Raw genomic sequence first — 8,304 nt, forward strand, 5'->3', positions numbered from 1 at the left:
CACTAGACAATCAAACACACAAGATCCACAAGGTACATGAACAACAAAGAGAAAGATACAAGGTAGAGTTCATCCCAAATCCAAAGGAGATGGGGGCTTGAATCCTAGAAGGATCTTCCCACGAAGGGGGGCTTGAATCCCTCGGGATCTTCTCACATGGAGGTCTTGAACTCCATGGGAGTGGTAGTCTCTCTCTCTCTCTCTCAAGAGTAGAGGTAGGAGCAAAGCTCACCTAAGAATGAGCTATCATATTTGCTAACCCTAACTAGAGGAAGGGGATGGAGTATATATAGTCTTAGCCACGAAGGGGTAAGTGGGGAAGGGATACATGGGTCCCGGGCCCTGTCCATGCGCGCAGGCAGGCGTCGGATGTCCGGCTGGGTGCCGGATATACGGCCGTTCGCGGGGTGCCGGATGTCCGGGCTGGCGGGCCGGATGTCCGGGCTGGTGAGGTTGGTCACGGTGCTCTCTGGATAGGGGCGCCGGATTTCCGGGGGAGAGCGCCGGATGTCCGGGGGTTGCCGAGGCGCCGGATGTCCGGGCACACGGGCCGGATGTCCGGGCGCACGGGGCGGATGTCCGGCCGCTGATGCTTCGGTCGTCTTGTTGGGGCAGCTCCTTGGAGGCTGCACATGCACCGGATGTCCGGCCCTTGGCCCGGATGTCCGACCGCTGTAGCTTCAGCAACATTGTCTTCTTTCGTCATCGCTTCCAGGCTTCCCTCGTGGATGGTGTAGTTGTTCCTTGGCGCTTGCACTCCTCCCCGACATTCGTGAAGCTCCGACAACCTATGCATGCACATGGGAGAAGTGTCAAGTAGTATACCATCCTTGAAGGGATCAACTGAGCACGTGTAAAGGAGAAGATTCACCTTTATGTATGAGAAGTAGAGGTCGCACGTGTCACTTGCCAAACAGACTCTTGACATGGTGATGACCGTAGGATGCTCCACATCACACTGTATATTCCTTTTCTTTTTCTTGTTCTTCCCAGCCTCATATCCCTTCCGCCACTGCTCACCCTTGACTAGCAAACCTTCCCCATGAGAGACGTTCACCGCGTTCTTCTTTCTCATATCATAAGATAGCAATGCCGCAGTAATATCCTCCTTCTTGACGGTCTCCTTGCCGTGCGTCAAAGTAGTGATCAAATGGTCATAGGATGATGGCAATGAACAAAGAAGCAGAATTGCCCTATCCTCGTCGTCAACCGTCGCACCCAAGCGTGCTAGATCCGTCGCGACTTGTTTAAAGGCGTTCATATACTCCACAAGATCTGACCCCTCGTGCATCCTCATCCCATACAACTTTTGCTTCAGATACACCTTGGTCGTCGCAGTCTTGGACATAAACAGACTTTCTAGCTTCTCCCAGATCTTCTTCGGCGAATTCTCATCCATCACATGATAAATAATCTGGTCTGACAGACACAACCGTATAGTCCCGGCTGCTTTCAACTGTAACTCCTCCCAGTCATCCGCCTCCATCTTAGCAGGCTTGGCTTCCCGCAACAACGCCTTCAAGCATCCCTGTTGTGCCAACAAATCTTTCACCCTTATCTGCCATAACCCAAAGCTTCCAGTTCCGTTGAACTTCTCCACCTCAAACCTGGTACCCGATGGCGCCATGGTTCTTTGTACGGCTGACCTTATAAAAAATAAACGAACAGTCTTACCGTGATCCCCAAATACAAGAACAGAACCTCTGTCTACTACTAGCAATCTAGCTAGTTGGTCTTCACGTGAAGTGCTCGCTGGCTCAACTTCCGTATGCTAAGCTATTTGCTTTGCCTCCGCCCTTGCTAATTCTGATGGATGCCACAACCAGCGATGACTTTTCTTTCCGCTGAATCTCGATCTGTTGCCTCCAGGGACTCGGTCCAGACTTTTTTTCCAAAACAAATCCGGTTCTGATTGCTGCACCGAGATAACCGCTGAAACCTGCACAAGCAGTGTCTAATACGCATCTGCCTCGTCCAACAACAGCACGTACGCGTGTCCGCGTTGGGCACCGCTGGCCCGCCTCCAGCCACATGCTGAACCGTACCTTAACCCAACCGCGTAGCCTCACACGGTTGTGCTGCAGGCGTCAAGTTTTGATCTCGCCGACTCCGTCGTCGACGCGGATCCTTGCGCGGCATCTTCGTCTCCTCTGGATCAACTAAACAACTGCCTCGTAGCCTAATTCATGATACCACTTATTAGAATAAGCCCGAGGTACGCAGTCGATCCATCAAGAAATAAGCAATCATAAACAATGACGACACCGAGATTTGTTAACGAGGTTCGGCGAACTCGCCTACTTTCCGGGACAATGACTACGGGCGCTCCTTCTTAAGATACCGCAACACCAGCCACCCGGGCGCCTGCATGCCGCCAGCACCCCCTTGCAAGCCTGTCGCTATCTAGTCGTCATGGGTTATAACGTGGGGTGCCTCCTCATATATAAGAGGCCAAGGGTACAACGTGTCCGACTCCGACACTACACGTATCCTACCCACACTACAACACCAAGTCCAAGCGTAACCCAAATAGTACAAAATATTCGACACAAATACAACACTTAACGCCGTGCCCATCAAATAGCCCCTAAGATCAGCAGGACATTGACAAGTTGATCTTTGCCCAACTTGTTGCAAAGGTCAAAAAGCCATAGCTTGGCATCCACCATCTCATTGCCATATAGAGGCATTGAAGCATCATCATCTCAGAGTGTCCTCTTAGCCATGTTGCAATCAAGGAGGGAGCGTCGCCAAGAATAGTTTTCTGCATTGCAAATGGTACACACAACCGAAGGAGCCATGTTTCGGTGTGCTCTTTCCTAACTCATAGGAAAGGATGGTCTCGCCAGCCTCCACACAAAGGTACGAAGTTTGGGTGTTTACTTTCACTCTCTATAACTTCTTGATCTTGTCGTAGTGGCATGCCCAGGAATCACTTGGAGCGACATGACTGATTGAATCTGCCATACCACCTCCACATCCAAAGGTAGCATGTGCCTCTCCAAGGCATGAACATCCCATGTCCTTGATGTGGAGCAAATTAAATCAGAGGCTAATGCATGTGGGTTCTTAGATTTGGCGAAGATTAGTGTCAAACTAAAATCTCTTCGATGCCAGTTCTTGTTCCAAATACGAGTCGATATACCATCCCCTATTCTTTTGATCAGCCTAACCCGAAACGTAGGCGGCGGTTGGGCTGACGGTTCGTTTGCTCCTGATTAAATTCCAAGGGTCGAAGCAGCATCCAAGAGTCGAAGGAGAACCTTTTTACCTGGCATTAAATTGTTGAAGTGCTTTTAGTCAGTGGCGGAGCCAGAATTTTTGTGAAGCCTGGGCGAGTTTAAGCCTAAGTGTCTAATAAAAAACCCAGAATCGAGTGTTCGGATACATAATATATAAAATAGCATCAAACTTTCAAATCACAAATCCATATTAATAATGTAGTGAAAATATAACCAGATCAATCACACAAATGTAATTTGACAGTGAAATAATATATAATATACCAAAATTTAGTTTCATAAACCAAAATATAGTTGATACTTGAAACGTAAGTGATAGAACCGGGGCCACATAGAACCAAACTCATCATATTACTCACAAAAGTATAGCTGTCCAAATTATCATCCAAACATCCTAGCAGAGACAACATGATAAAAAAAGGATTTTTAATATTCACATAAATCAAGTGTTGTGATTTGCAATATATTCAAGAAAAACACGAGGCAATACGAGATGGTGGTTGTGGCTCTACTTCTATTTGTGGTTGCACACCATTCACTCTTTCTGCCAAAACCTCCTCATCTCACAAATTTAATGATTTAAAATTTGGATTTAATATTTATATGTAGAACAAATCCCTAAACAAGAACTAAACTCATAAATTGGTAATCATCCCTGATGACCAATTTTCCTTGCCGTGACCTCAAAATTTAAGCCCTAATAAGTCTATGAATCTCACCTAATTCTGAAGAAGGGGACAAGTAGGCGATGATGCAAAGCATTCCTCAGAGTCTCGGATGGATTAGCTCCAGCTCCGCCCGCTGCCGGCGGCGCGCCCAGGCAGGCTGCCGGTCTGTCTTCGTCTCCGATGGACCGAGGATGCGGCCGTCTCGAGCGAACAGAAATTAACCGAACGGAGCGGGGAGGTGGAGGCGTGGAGCGATGGACCGATCGTTTCCTTCTCATCTCCAGTAAAAAAAAAGATCAAACGAGTAGGCTTATCTCACGTAGGGTACGTAGCCCATTAGTCTGTACGTACGTTTTTTTACTTAATATAATTAATTAATAGTGTTTGAGCAGAGAGGATCGAAACGGAAGCCCATTGGCCGAGCTACCTACTGCCCGGGTAAACCACCATAGGAGGAGTAATTTGCCCGTTATGACAGTACCATCGTAGTATGTCGCGTATCTTGTGAGCCCGGGCAAGTGCCCAGGCTAGCCGGGCGCTGGCTCCGCCCCTGCTTTTAGTGGAAATCGCTAGCGTGACACCTGGTCATCTGCTACTAACAAATTGGCTACATTCCTTTTTTTTTTGCTGGGCTTTTGCTAGCGGGCTCAAGGAGAGTGGGCACCTACTCTGGGCCGACTGGAATATCTCTTCCGATTATCTATAGCATTTAGTGTTATGAGATCCTAAATTATGAGCTCTAGAAATGGTACATGCTTAAATTGATTTTCTATCCAATTCACTTTGCAACTAGTAGAAAACAGACATTTGTGGTACTACAAAAAAGTGACCAGAGAACAATTTGCGCATAGAAAATAATAACCATATAATAAAAGAAAAATGATTTGGTTGAAACAATATATTCTAGTGACATAATTAACCATAACAATGTGGCCAATAAAGAAAGTAAAATGCCTTTCAAAATAACAAACATGAACAAAAGAAAAGAAAGTAGAAGTACGTAAATTCTACTTTTTATATCTCACATTGTCATCTTGTGGTAGCTTTTATAGTATACTTTTTCCCCATATTTTACCCCTTAGTTATGATATCAAGCCAATTTTTTGCTCCTTTTATAGTTCCCAAACTAACAAACTAGATCTACTTGCTCGGAGGATGTGACAACCAATGGATGTTGAGATCATTGATGTCAATCAATGGATCGGACAACTTTCAGAAAACACATAGCTAACTAAATCCATAAACCATCTGTCATGCACACATATGTTTGATCCTCCATGCGTAGCAGAAGCCACACGAGGACACTGTTACAGCAGACGAACTAAACTTTGGAAGCAAGCTTGCCGATGAGCTCATTCAGAACGGAGTGATCGGTTGCAGCTATGTGCTCCCAGTCGCTGGTCGCCATGACTCCTCGCAAGTCTTCAGGGGATTGGACTTTGAGAAACTCTAGGCAGGCCTCCTTGAGTCCATGGCAATGGTGCTGCGCTGCCAGACCAAGGGTGGCCGTCACCCAGCTCAAATCTATGTGCTTCGACAGCCTCTCTTCACACATGGACTTGAGCCGCTGGAGATCAAACCTATCGGCCGCGGCAAGCAAGTGTCGCAGCCACGTAACCACATCGGCTCCTTCCGCCTCCATCTCGGGCATCAAGTCGGTGTAGACAAAACTGAGCAGGCCTTGAACACGTTCTGTTCCATGTCTTGTATCTGTACGGCACTAGCCATGGTCCCCTCCTTCATGGGGCCAAAGAGTTGAGCCATAAAGACAGGGGAATGGGACGCGAGCACACAACGGTGCGCAACAAACGTCTCAGGGCCGACCTCGAACATCACATCGGCACCCACCTTGGTCATTAAGAGATGGCTCAGATGCTCGCTTATGTTAGATGACGGCACCTCGATCAAGGGAGCATCAGCAGCTTCAGCGGTGATGGAATCACACCGGATGGTGAAACAATCATCCTTGACATGCCCTGACTTCTCAAGGTCCTCCTATTTTATGAAACGACGACGACCCCAAATGCGAGTAGGGCCAGTGCCGGAGAAGGCACATGGTTTGATTGCGCGGATGCGTGCGTGCTCTTGCTTGTCAGCCTCATCAATCAAACTAAACTGGAGGTGCAGCATCACATGCCGTGCAACATCCGCCTGGTCAAGGAAAAGATAAACGGACACGAAACCGGCATCATCTGGGACACAGCCATTGGGGTAGAGTTTCATAGCCCATCGATGGCCTCCAGCTTGGAAAGAGCAGCCCTTGATGAGCACTCCGGTGGGCGTGTCTTTGAAGCGGGAGTAACCTTCCACCACAAGGAGGTGATACCAACTGTCTCTGCTGGCTGCGCTGGAGCCGGAGTAGATCATGGCCGACCCCTGCGGCATGCTGCCGGCAGAAACTACGGATACGCCGGCGAACGACATGATTCCTGCGATCTTGCCGATGTGGAGCAGCAGGGGTAGATTGGTGAGCCGGCAGGGAGAGGCGGGGGCAGACTGGCGGAGGGAGAGGCGGTTGGGGAAACGGCCGCACGGGGGAGGGATTTCGGTAGGCCAGTCAGCGCTGCGGAGAGCGGCGCAGGGTAGCGGTCGACGGCGTGGCGGTGGCAAGATGGGGAACGATGCAAGCGATTTGGCCTTGGGGAACGGCGGCGGTGCGGCCGTGCGGGCGTGGTCGTCCGGTAGGGTAGAGCAGCTAGGTCAGAAACAACAAACGGGGGTAACGGCCCATGAAAATTCTGCGCCGTGGGCTGATAAATTTCCGCTGGGCCAATTTTTAGCGTTTGTACGCGGAATATGGCCGCCGCCCATATTTTCTCGAAATAACCAGGTTTCCTAAAAAAACTGATCAGTACTAATCTAGGAGATTCTCGAAAAAAAATACTAATTAAGGAGCATTTTTCGTAACATGGGAGTTTTTCTTTTTTCGTAAATCTGTTTACTCAAAACGTTTTATCTTTTAAACCATGCGTCCAAATCTCAAACCGTTTTCATCATTGAATTTCTCGCATTGAGGTTTTTAAAACTAGATCCCATGTTGATAGGCTTTGACGAATTTTCTTTTACGAAAACAATGGTTGTTCACCATGTTTGAATCTTTATCACATGGCTGCTTGTCTGCTTGATGAAATTAGCGGTTACGCAAAGCAACTTGGGAAGCAAGAAGGAAGGCAATCCATGAAGCTATTTTTCATAGCCTTCTCCAAACTCACTTTTTTGTTGAGAGGCACATTTTCCAAGCATGAAGGGCTGAAGCACTCGAGAGCGGTGGTTCCAATACCTCTCAGACCTGTTCGGCAAAAGAGGTCACGACAAATGTTGACGACGGACTATCTGCAATGGGGAGTCAGGTGCTTCTGCGGCGGTACGTAGGGATTCTACAGGCATGTTCCTAGGGTCCTCACTATGGTCTTGCCCTACATTAACAACCCGGCAAGCCTTGAGGCCCTTGCATGCATGCCGAGAAGCTCAAGCCCTGCACTAGTAAAAAAGGGCCTAATGTTTAGCCCTTTAGTCCCGGTTTGTAAATTAACCGGCACTAATGTGACTATTAGTGCCGGTTCGAACGGCTATTCATTAGTCTCGGTTCGTGTTGAACCTTTAGTACTGGTTCGTGGCACGAACCGGTATTAAAGGGGTGGTGGCAGGCTAACATCAGGCCAGGGCCCCACGAGCCCCTTTAGTCCTGATTTGTGACATAAACCGGGACTAATGGTCTTCTATAGTGCCATTGTGTCACAAACTGGTACAAAAGGATCTAACCTTTAGTACCGGTTGGGGAAACAAACCGGGACTAAAGGGCAATTTTCAAACTCTACCCCCCCTATCGCCATTTCAGTTTTGTAAAAAACAAAAGAAAATGATAAAAACTTTAAAAATTAAAATCCTTCGAGATGTAGTTATGTTACTACATCTACTAGTTAGGAAAATTAAGAAACTTAAATTTGGACATGTTTTGCAAAAAAATGTTATGAAAAAGTAAAACGGCCATATCTTTTGCATACTATGTCGAAAAAAATATATAATATATCAAAAAATCAGCACGAGAATCTGCATCCGATTTTGACAACCATAGGCCTGTTTGCAAATTTTTAGAATCCTCAAATTCTAAAAGGAAAAAAAGGTATGCTCAAATTTTAGTTTTTTTTTAATTTTCGTTAAATCTGGACAAATTTCCGTCAAACTATGGTCAAACTACTTATTCAAAAAATATTAGTGTTAATAAATAATTATATTAGTTTTTTTGACTTTTGGTCAAACTGTGGTCAAACTATGGTCAAATCTGGTCAAGCTGTGGTCAAACTATGGTCAAACTACTTATTCAAGAAATATTATTTTTACTAAATAATAATTATTTTTTAGAATAATAGTTTCAAACTCAAACAGTGAAAATG

General features: G+C 46.7%; 1 pseudogene; it reads right to left on the reverse strand.

Moving 5' to 3' along the window:
- Positions 1 to 5,144: 5,144 nt before the first annotated feature.
- Positions 5,145 to 6,564, reverse strand: LOC123099087 (BTB/POZ and MATH domain-containing protein 1-like; annotated as a pseudogene).
- Between the last annotated feature and the right edge of the window lie 1,740 nt (positions 6,565 to 8,304).

Source organism: Triticum aestivum, chromosome 1B (genome assembly GCF_018294505.1).
Source record: "Triticum aestivum cultivar Chinese Spring chromosome 1B, IWGSC CS RefSeq v2.1, whole genome shotgun sequence".
NCBI lineage: Eukaryota > Viridiplantae > Streptophyta > Magnoliopsida > Poales > Poaceae > Triticum > Triticum aestivum.